Here is a 12,014-nt window from a genome sequence, read left to right as displayed (position 1 = left end):
ATTCATACTCTGGACTATGATTCAGCAGGGAAAATGAATAAGCTGGCTGCAACTACACACAACAACATGAATGAATCTCAAAAATAAAATTTGAGCAAAAGAAGCCAGACATGAAAACACATACTGTATGACTTCAGTTATATAAAATACAAAGTCAGCCCAAACTAATAAATGCTATTAAAAGCCATCATAGATAAACAAGTTTCTTCTGTACAGCGCAGGGAACTATGTTCAATATCTTGTAAGAACCTATAATGAAAAAGAATATGAAAATGAATATATGTATGTATACGTATGACTGAAACATGCTGTACACCAGAAATTGACACATTGTAACTAACTGTATTTCAATAAAAAAAAAAGTCATGGTAGTGGGGGAATTAACGACTGGAAGAGAACATGTGAAGGGCTTCTGCAGCGCTGGTAATGTTTTGTTTCCTTGATAGTGATGCTAGTTGCACAGATGTGTTCAATTTGTGCAAGTTCACTGAGCTCCACACTCACATTACATACACTTTTCTACATGTAGACTTCCATATGAAGTTAAGGGGAAAAAAACCAGAACTCTTGATCTTCCCTTAGCCTTTCCCATTTTACTTAATGCCAGTTTCATCCTGAGTTGCATAAGTCCAAGATCTCCATGGTACCACTGGGCACAGAGTTGGGCAGTGAGCAAACTATGCAACTATACTTCTAATGCAGTATAACCTTATTTATCTTCTTTATTGTCTTTCTCCCTACCCACCATCACCTCTAACAGGTAAGATCCTTAGGGCATGGGTTTTTATATATTTGGGCCCTAGCTACATCTCCAGGACCTAGAACACTGCCTGGCACACAATGGGAGCTCAAAACACTTGTAGACTATCAACTAAAAGGGCAGTGAAGTCGAAAACTTATGGGAGTATTTTTATCTTTCCTTTTTTTTTAAAGGAAATTCTTCTTATGTCTCTTGATCTACTATCCAGCTGATTTGCCTCAATTTTCAACTCAAAATAAGAAATCCCATCTTTGTGAACCATGAGAACATAAGCCCACAGTTCCTCAGCCATGGGAACTGTTAGCATCGTACCTGGGGAGCCAGGACTATATATGCAAACTTGTCAAAAAGGCTTTCACTTTTCTGGCTTCAATTTCTAAAAACGGAAAAGGACAGTTACGTATCTGTCCCACAGCTTCATGGAGTTTTGAGGACAAAAAGAAAAATGAGCTATAAAGGTGCTTTGAAAAAGTAAAAAGCATTACAAAACAAAGCAAACAAGTCCAGGTGTTTCTGTGGGTGTGGATCCTAGTTTCAGAGACATAAGCAGTCTGACCAAAGTATCTGGACAGACCGCTTCTCAGAAACTTGATCACAATGAAGATAGGAGGAAAGAGAGAGGGAAAGTTTGTAGCCGGTGAATTAGTGTTTGCTTGTGGGAGGATAATACCAATGAATATACAGATATGGAAATGAGGAAGAAGGGAAAAGGAACCAGATCATCTTTTCCCAAGGTGCAACCCAGGTACCGTTCGTGCAACGTTTATGTCATTTTTAGGTGGACACACACTTTTTTTCTTGGGATAAAGTTCCCACTAGTTTAAATAGAAACCAGGCCTTGATTTCTAGATACCATTCTCCAATGAAAGGAAAAATGGTTGATTTCAAGACGCTGGCAGCGGGAACACTTAGAGGAGCATCCAAATGAATGAGAGAAGAGACTGCAATACATTGAGTAAAAAAAAAAACAAAAACAAAAAACAAAAACCATGAGTCCATCCTGATATTAAAAAATATTTTTAAAAGGCATGGATGGAGAAAAAGGGAAAATTATTCTTTTTTTTTCTTTTTTCTTTCGGACTTATTTATTTATTTTTTAGCATAGTATAGTATAGTCAGTTTACAATGTTGTGTCAATTTCTGGTGCACAGCATAATGTTTCAGTCATACATCTACATACATATATTCCTTTTCATATTCTTTTTCATTTTGGGTCACTATAAGATATTGACTATAGTTCCCTGTGCTATACAGTACGAACTTGTCTATCTATTTTATATATAGTAGTTAGTATCTGCAAATCTTGAACTCCCAATTTATCCCTTTCCACCCCCTGCCTCCTTGGTAACCATAAGTTTGTTTTCTACGTCTGAGTCTGTTTCTGTTTTGTAAATAAGTTCATTTGTGTCTTTTTTTTTTTAAGATTCCACATATAAGTGATATCATATGGTTTTTTTTTTCTTCTCTTTCTGGCTTACTTGACTTAGAATGACAATTTTCAGGTCCATCCATGTTGCTGCAAAATGGCATTATTTTATTCTTTTTTATGGCTGAGTAGTAGGGAAAATTATTCTTGATGAATACTAAGAAATGCTGAAGGTGACAGAATTAGTGGATCACCATTTATAATCACCATATACAACAGTACTAACCATAGTACTACTTGCCCCTGGAGGCCAAGACCATTGAGTCAAAGACTACTGGGAAACAGGATGGTCAAACAGCCTCAAAGCACTGACTCCAGTCAAATTATTAATTACAAAGGGGAAAAGATGAAGAAAAATCTGACAGATACCACCTCAACCAAAACCACAGCCTACTGACATCGCCAAGCCTCCTTGGGGGATGCACTGAGGAGGACGTAACATCACTCATGTAATATACTTGCCACAAAGAAATGAGGAAGTTGTATTAGATGCATGGCTCTGAAACATTGTGTGTGGCAGAGTAACCCAGAAAGCTAGTAAAGAACTCAGACTCACTGAGACAGGAGACGATGAAAAAAGACAGGTTGGTGGGTCTCTGTGTTTTCACTGAGTTCCCAGATGATGTTGAGACATGGCCAACACGATACATATCTAGAACCACTGAATTAGATAAATCCACATTTCACACATGGAGAGACATTCTGCAAGGCAAGTGGCCTATACTCTTAAAAAATACCCGTGTAAGAAAAGCCAAAGAAAGACTGGATATTTGTTTCCCATTATGGAGATCATAGAGGCAGGACAACTAAATGCCATGTGTGATTCTGGATTGGATCCTGGATCAGAAAAGGGGGGAAACCCTCCAAAAGTTATAAAGAACATTATTGAGACAATGAGAAAAATGTGAACAGGGAACTGTGTATTAAATGCATACAATCTGTGAAATATGTATCAGTCTCCTAAAACTCAAAACTCCACATGGGCAGAGATCTGTTTAAGTCACCACTAGACACCCAGTACCTATGTAGTGCCTAGAACACAGTGAACATTCAATAAATATTTTTAAATGAATTAATCTATGCTAAAAAAAAAAACAAACAAAAAAACCAAGCCTTTAGATAACAACGTTCTACCAGATGATCTTGGAAAAAATATCATCAGGTCTCTGGGTCTTCCCCATCCAGTTCCTTTTACTTCCCTGCTCTTCTGATAACCTGGAAGCTCTGCTTTATTTCTTTTGAGCCCAGGAAGAATGAGATTGCCCTGTGGTCAAACATCAGAGAGAATGGCTCCACCCTTCTGTCAATATCTGAATCCTTTGAAGAAACTCTTGCACCAACACAATTGTAAAGCCAAGGGAGTGAATGTTTGAGACTGCTCTGGAAATTAGGGGTGTGGCGACCTACAGCCAAATCGTTATGAGATGCAAGAAAGGGGAGCTGAAATTGGTCAGGCTCTGCTAATAAGCATGGAGGTTCCAAGGTTCCCACATCTGATAAAGGGGAGGGGAGGCAACTGGAGGACAGATGAATAACCATCATTAAACAGACACTTAGGACCCAGCTCTCTACCTCTGCACTTATCCTTATGCACTAGTAGATTACATACACAGCAGACTTTAATTACAGCATTCTAATTGCTTAAATGCACCCTGGCACCAATTTACAACTACAGTTTGAATTTGTAGCAGCAGAGTGTTGTGACGAAAAACTAGTCATGTTAAAAAAAAAAAAGTGCAAGGTGCTTACGAGAGAATCAAGGATGATTACAGGGAGCAAAGGATGAATCATGAGAAAGTTATGGTCATGATGTTAAAATTAAGCCTTTGAATACAGAACCCCTGCCAAAGTTAGTATGCTGTCCTAACATCCTAGGTGTTCTTTTTTTGTTTGTTCTGTTTTTTGCATGAGTAAATATGCAACGATACTTCTGTTTTCAGGACTATTGTGCATCTGTCTGGGCCTCCAATTTATAATTGTTTTCCAATAGGGCATTCCACATTTTAAATATTTTTACTGCATTCTCCTTTGATGCCATGCTTATAGTGATTTATGCTCAACTACTTTTTATAAGTGAGAGCATCTTATAACAGTCCTCCTGGGAGCTGTGGAATAACACTGACAATAACAACACAACGGGAAACACTGAGGTGTTAATTATCCGTTCCAAGAGGATGACCTAGATCAATTCACTGAATCAGGACAGCCCTGTGAGGGGCTACTGTTGTCACCTCACTTCACAGGTGAGAGGACTGAAGCTTAGGACACTAGAGTAGACTGTTGCTTAAGGCCACTCAGCTCATGAGGGGTGCTGCTAGGATTCAAAGCTAGATAGTTGGGAACCCCCCCCCCACCGCTCAGAGCCCCCCTCTTTCCGAGGTCATGCATTGAGTCATAGTTTGGATGGTCTCTCCAAGGAGTGAACAAACAATCTGGGTTGGTGTCCAACACCCATGAAATACTTTTTGACTCCACTTTAGCTGAGAGGTAAACTGTACTCATTGCATATACTACATGTGTTCTTAGTACATTTAAAATTCTAAGTATGTGTGGCCAATTCAACAGGTTTGGGTAACTTAGTCAATTTCCCAATGAATCTGTATTGCAAAACATTAATATTAGGCCTACTTAATTATAAAATGGGAGTCTCCCATTCAATTTCTTCCTTCTGAAAAATGTAAAGATAGCTCTTCAAACCTCCTCCTTAGGCTTCTTAAGCATGTGTAACACGGCAGAAAGGCAAATGACATCTGCTTCTGGTATGGTTTGAAAAAACAGATGACAAATAGATGAGAGATGGATGGCTAAATAGAGGGATGGACAGACAGAGTTGGCATGGGTCAATTTGCTTTTACAAGTTTCTTTGCCTTATCCCTTTTGAAATATAGGATCTGCGTCTTCAAGGATGTCAACTTGAGTATTTCAAAAGCAGGAACCATACAAAGAAACTTGATTTCTAAAATCAACTGAGGAAATATCTTTTGAAGTCTTTTCATCCATTCCTAGATTTCAAGATAATTGCATTTAAAATTTTTTTCTTTCATTTTTCAGTTTTGTTAGGTGAAGTTGATATAACTTGACTGCATATGTACAATATATTGCATGTAAATACACATATACAATATACTGCATGTATTTTTAAAATTGACATATATGTAACATTCATTATTTCTAAGAACACTTTAGCACCTTAGCTTTTTAAACTTACATAATTATCAAAGGAAAAGATAATTGTATTTCAGCTGAGCGGACCATCTATCTCCTCCTCCTTCCATCCAAGCATTTATCATACTATTTTTGTGACTTTTTTTGAGTGACAATATAGCTGTAATGCTATTCTTGTAGCTCCTTTATGAGATGCGGCTACAAAGACGTTGGTTTGAGATGACGGTTTACCAAAAGTATCAGCACTGTTTAAATGCTGTGAGGTAATTCATATTAAACGGCACCATTATGAAATACAAACCTTCCAGTTGGATCCTTGGTAGCTCTTTACAATGTATTCGACAAATATGTGAGTGTCCACTTGTGCTGGCGTTACATCAATGAACAAATAATTCATTCTCTGTAAATCTACTCTGGGTAAGTGCCAACTGGAGGGCATTTGCCCTGTTCCCTCAGACCATGTTTTTTTTACCTCTTTGGGAGGGCCTCAGTCTTATCATCTGAGAACCAAACAATTTCCCTTCTAGCACCTCGGGGAGGTGGGAAAGGCAAATGACACAGCACATGTAAAAGGTCCCTGAGGATTACAACTGGCATGTGTTACAAGCTATTATTATGAAAACTCTGATTCTCACGGATGCATAAGGCAGCACTGCTCATGGTTTAAGACACACATTAATTTCAATGTTAGGAAAACACAGAGGGAAAACCACATGAAATAGGGAGAGGTGAAATATTTACTATAAAACTCTCAATAGCCCTTTAAAATACAGCAAGAGATTTCTTTTTTCCTTGTGGATTGGCTAGTCTTCAAACCAAGCGCGATGTTTAGCTTAGTGACTTCACTGGGTAAATGTCAATGGCCAGTTATTATGAAAAGGCATGCTCACCTCTCTGTAGACAGAACTTAACAGCCTGCAAAATTCAGCTTCTGTTACTGATCCTTTAAATAATCTTGGCACCCTGAAATGAGCTCAAGGATTAAAATACGCACACATAAAAGCATGTATTCATGTATGCAAACACTCTCAGATCCCAAATGCTAAACCTCTGCCAGGTAAGCTGGTAGAGCGAATATATTTTAGTCCTTGATAACTACTCAGATTGTTGGTTGTTGAACTACATGGAATAATTCCAGGACAAGAACCAAGAACATGATGTGAGCAGTAACGGATTGGTTACAGAGGAGGTTGCTTCATGCTCTGTTAGGTTAAATCGAGCTGAGTATCTGCAAACCTAAGGGGTATAAAATAGATAAACAAGTTCATACTGTATAGCACAGGGAACTGTATTCAGTATCTCGTAGTAACTTATGGTGAAAAAGAATATAAAAAATGAATATATGTATGTTCAGGTATGACTAAAGCATTGTGCTTCAGAAATTGACACATTATAAACTGACTATAATAAATTATATATTGTGTATACGTATGCACACACAAAGAGAAACTGAGCTGAGACTAATTTCTCTCTTTTAAGGCACTGTTAATGGGGATAGTAACAGGTCTTCTCCTCAATGTGTACTTAAGAAAAAGACTCTTTGTTATGAACAGGCAGGTGAAACGGTACTAAATGATCCAGTATCTTTCTAGGTTTTAGGAGAAAGTTCCCCTCTCAAAAAAAGTCACATTCTGATTATTCAGGAACTCATGGCCGACTTTTGGGATGATCCATTTCTCTAATTTTTCTTCCGCTCCTGCTGTGTTGCTGCTTTACTAAGAAGGAAAAAGGAAAGCCAATGACATTCAGATAGCTTGGCTGCAAGCTTGGGGAGGAGAATATATTGGAAGACTTGGCTAAAATAAGGTTTTAGGATTAACAGGGCTCCCTCAGCAAATACCACCAATGCCCCTCTGTCCCAAAGGCAATCGAAAATTGATGGCTTATGCCCTTGGAATTCCAAGAAAAGATGTTTGAATCTCAGAGCAGAGAAGTATGCCAACCTATCCTTGCAGCTGATTTTACAGCAATTCTCCTAAATGTCTCCAAAAGGTACTTAACAGTGAACAAGCAGCAAAGGTTACAGTATGAATGCTGAGACTTGTGTTTGAAAATCCGATCATGCGATGCCCAACATTATGTTCCAATAGGTTCAGTATATTGAATGTCAAGGTTACAAGTACAATATCAACTCTGAAAACTGAATGTAGGAGCAGTAGCTCCGTGTGAGGTAGTGAAAACAAAATCAGATTGAAAGCCGAAAAAGTCTAATTTTACGGTTGTTTCTCAGAACTGATTTTCAGTGTGGCTTGATCTCTCCTCAGGCCCATTTGGCAAAAATGTGATCAATTTCGCTGCAAGTGTAAACCATATTTATTTTGCTCACTCGACAAATATTTACCGAGAGCTTGGAGCGGATGCCCGTCTCTGTGCCGATGGTTAGGACACAAAGACGAGCAAGTGCCGACCCTGGTGCCAGGGAGTTTTAGGCAAGTTGCAGGTGTCGGGTGTATAAACCACCCATTCAACGTGACGGGAAGAGAGCTAGAGAAGTATTGAGAGGATGTGCTGGAGGCTGGAAGAACTTGATTCCTTTAGGACATGCTGGGTGGTGGCAAGGAAGGAATTGTTAAGGGGCAAGTGCTCTGGAGCTGAGCCCTGAAGGATGAGTGGAAATTTGCCAGAGGGAAATGAAGGGAGAGAGGAAGGCATTCAGCACAGAGACGAGTACATAAAAAAGGTACGGATGGTTGAGAAAGACTGGTATTAGTCAGGGAACGAGGAGTTATTATTTCAGTGTGACCACAGGGTGAGTGGGGAGGAGGCTAGACTGATAAGCTGGGGCTTGTGCGTACTGTGAAGGGGCTTGATATGTCATCATGGTAGTAATGACAGTGAAAACATGAACAGCAACTTAACTCTTCTATACACCTGGCATATATTAACTCATCCATTGTAGTAGGAACCGGTATGCCCACTTTACAGCTGATAAAATGAGGCTTAAAAATGTAAGTAACATGCCCAGGTTAAAGCCAAGGCCATGTTTTTGAACCCAGGCTGCCTGGTTTCAGTCTAACCTCTCCCCTGCTGCATTCCACAGCCTCTCTGGGGAAAAGGGGCGGGCGAAGACGTTACACGTGGGAGGTACGAAGTCTTGTGTATTTCCCGTTCTAAAATGCTTCACCTCTGTCTTCCATTGGTTTGTTCTTTAATCATTTGCTTGTTCCCTTATTTATTCAATCAGCAACCTTTTCCCTAACATCTAGCATCTAGGTCCTCGAGTTCCAACATATAAAAAACCTGGTCCCTGGTCTCAATGTGCGAGTTTATATTTAATGAAAAAAAAAGCGAATTTTCAAAGCACCCCTGCACTCCTCCACAGTGCATCCTGGTCCTTATATCATAAGAACATGTAGAAAACAGAAATAAAAGTGGACAAGAGGAGGTCAATGTTGCCAAAATGTTTAAAAAGACTAACAAAACGTAAAATGTAGGCAGCAACTGATCTCAACCAAGAAAAATACATACTCCAAAGAAAGAAACAGGTCAACACACAAAATTAATGCTCCAATATTAGGATTATGGATCAATCCCTTGTTTGGCTTTTTTGTCTTTTTCTGCATGTTTAAAATTTTCTACAACCAACAAGTATTATTTTTATAATCAGAAAATAAAATCATGTCAGTTGTCTTCAAGAGTAGATCTTTTGCTTTTCTAGATAAAGTAATTAGGAATTTTCAGCTTCCACTTAGCTTTGACCAGTGAGAAAGATGACTGAGTGTTTTTTTCTAATGGACAGGAAGTGATCAGCACCATGTTTTTCTTCTCTTCATGCAGCTTTAAAGAGGTAAAGTTTCATAAATACATTTTTTTCTGTCTTTATTTTTCTGATATAAAATGAATTCAAGCTTCCCGTTAAATTTTTTTTAAGGAAAGCATTACTTAGAAAGCAAAAGGTCTTCCATAATCTTGCTCTCACAGATAATAAAAATGTATACGATGCTATACATTAAAAATTTTTTTCCTATAAGTACATTATATATATATATATATATATATATATGCAAACAATAAAGCTAAAGACAATCATACTATATTTACTATTCTGTAGCTCAGTTCCTTTTAAACTTCGGACATGCTTCCATGTCAGTTGAGCTTGCTGCTGCTCCTTTTAATGGCTTATCACACGAATGATTTGTACTTTAATCCTTATTGAAGCACTTTTAGGCAGTTTCCAGTTTCCTGCTATCAGAAGCAAAAATCTAAGATTGTTTTATATCTATCCTTTCGTATTTCAGTAATATCTTCCATGCGCTAATTTCTGAAGTTGACGGTGCCCTAGATGAAAAGATATACTCTTCGTTTTCGTGGATGTGCCCAAATGGCCTTCCGAGGGGACCTTTAAGAGATCTTTGGCACCTCCATGTTCACACACTTAAATGCAAATGGCATTAAGAAGACTCTGGGGATGTTACGCAGCATGTTCCATCACTCTGATTGTGGCGAGAGCGTGTTTTGGGATGAGAGGCTGAGACCCTCCCCAAACCTCCTAATGAGAGGGCACGTCTAATAAGTCCTGGGTTGAGAAATGGGGTATGAGGGAGGATAAAAACAAATGTGATTGGACAGTCTTGCAATAGTTCTATTTTTTAATAGGATTACTAATGTTTGGCTCACTTGTATTTCCACATTTATTCCAAGTACAAAGACATGAGTGCTGTTGAGAACAGGGAGCACAGTGAATTCTATTAAGGCATCACTGAGCCATTTTCTCCTGCATCGTGATATGGTATCTGCTCCTGCTAAGCCTGGAGCAGAGGAGGTCTTAACTGCCTTACTGTCCAGGTCAGCATCTCCTGACTGACTCCTAAGATGTTTTATTTAAAGAGTCAGAATAGACATAGGTTTTATCTTGTGGTCAGATCTAACCCAAGGTAACATCCAGGAAGCTTACAGGTGTCTTTCTCTTTATTATTACTTATTCCTGTATTATTTAATGGTATAGAATGTATCCGGAACAGGATTTTCAAAAGTGCAGTCAGCAGTCCATTAACAAGTATTGCTTGCAAGAAGAATTACATCTGCAAGTAAGTTTCAAAAACATTGGATTAAACAAAATCACACATTTGTGTATTGAAGGACCCCTTGGAGCCTTTATCATGTCAAGGTATGTGGTGAATTTTCAAGAAAGTGGTCTAATATTAAATAAAATGGTCTTTATTATTCAAATAAATCCAAATTTTTGAATAGATTTGGTAGACTCTTGAGCTGTAGAGTTAAAGTATAGTATTTGTGTGTATGTCTGTGTATGTGATGACAAAGTCCTAATTCTGTTTGTGAGACTTCTTATATTACGAAACTAGGAAAATGTTCCAAACAGCTTTTAAAGTTATTTTTGGAAGGAGTAACAGGTAACATCAAGGCATCCTGGGTAGGCTCCGTCTCTCCAAGTTCCCTGGCATCTTTCATAAATATTATTTAGAAAGTACCATCTGACATATTGCCTTTAAAATAAACACACACACATACACAAATGCACAAATGAGAGAATCCTCAAGACTTCGTATGGGCCACGGGAAGGTAGCAGTAGTGATAAATATCATACTGGTAACGCAACACATCAGAAATTCTAGCCCTCCATCAGAATGCAGTAATTTTTTATGCAATGAAAACAAATACTTTGGTTTCTCTAGTGAGACTGCCTAGTGGTTACTTCACTACTCATGAGCTATTTAACCACGGCCAAATTATTTACCTCATTTATGCCTCCGTTTGCTCATTCGTTAAAGTAATAATAATTAATAGTGCAGGTTGTTGTGAGGCTTAGGTGAGCTAATACACAAGAAAATTGGCACCTGCCGCTTGGTGAGCGAGTGAGTCGAGCTGCTGCCCTCCCTCTCCCCCTCCCCCAAACTGGTGTGCACAGTCTCTGTGTCAGAGCACCTCTTGAACCCTGCTTGTTTTTCCACATTTTCTATCCTCTCATTATGATAATAATTTTATACACCCTCAAAGAGACAAAGTGGCCAATACTATTTAAAATTTTTAAGCATGTCTTCAAATCACTGACTTAAGAAATGGGGGATGGAACTATATATAAAATAGATAAACAAAAAGGACCTACTGTATAGCACAGGGAACTTTATTCAGTTTCTTGTAATGGGCTGTAAGGGGAAAGAATCTGAAAAAAATATACGTATGTATGTGTGTAACTGAATTGCTTTGCTGTACACCTGAAACTAACATTGTAAATCGACTACACTTCAATAAAAACAAGAATTAAAAAAACAAAATCAAACAAACGAAACTCTAAAAATAGAAAAAACAAGAGGATGGGAGTGATAAATGTTGTCTGATTACTAAAATCACAGATATGGTTGAGGACTAAAACACTAACGGGGGGCAAACCTGCAGCTGGTTTCTCGTGCATTTAAGCTTTTCCAAGCAGGCTACAGGTTGTCCAAGGTGGACACAGCCCACCACCCGTTGAGGGCTGCCAGGGTTCCCCGGCACTGGTTTCGGCACTTCCACATCATCACCACCTGGCACAGGTGGTGGTTGTGCAAAGACAAGGTGTGCCCCTCTGTATTCTCACCAAGGAAGCCAAACAGGTTCAGTAGCCCTCACCTGGCAGACAACTCAGACAACAGCTTTCTTCTGCGGAACACCTGAACTGTACGGGCAGTTCCTAATGCTCTGGTATGTTTTGCACCAACATGTGCA

General features: G+C 38.7%; 1 protein-coding gene across 4 annotated transcripts in view; it reads right to left on the bottom strand.

Annotated features, from left to right (window-relative positions):
• FRMD4B (FERM domain containing 4B) overlaps positions 1 to 12,014 on the bottom strand; it is a 284,910-nt gene that overhangs the window by 73,663 nt on the left and 199,233 nt on the right. The gene's annotated exons all lie outside the window — the stretch shown is intronic.

Source organism: Camelus dromedarius, chromosome 17, assembly GCF_036321535.1.
Source record: "Camelus dromedarius isolate mCamDro1 chromosome 17, mCamDro1.pat, whole genome shotgun sequence".
NCBI classification, from domain to species: domain Eukaryota; kingdom Metazoa; phylum Chordata; class Mammalia; order Artiodactyla; family Camelidae; genus Camelus; species Camelus dromedarius.
This window is presented reverse-complemented; position numbering and strand designations above follow the sequence as displayed.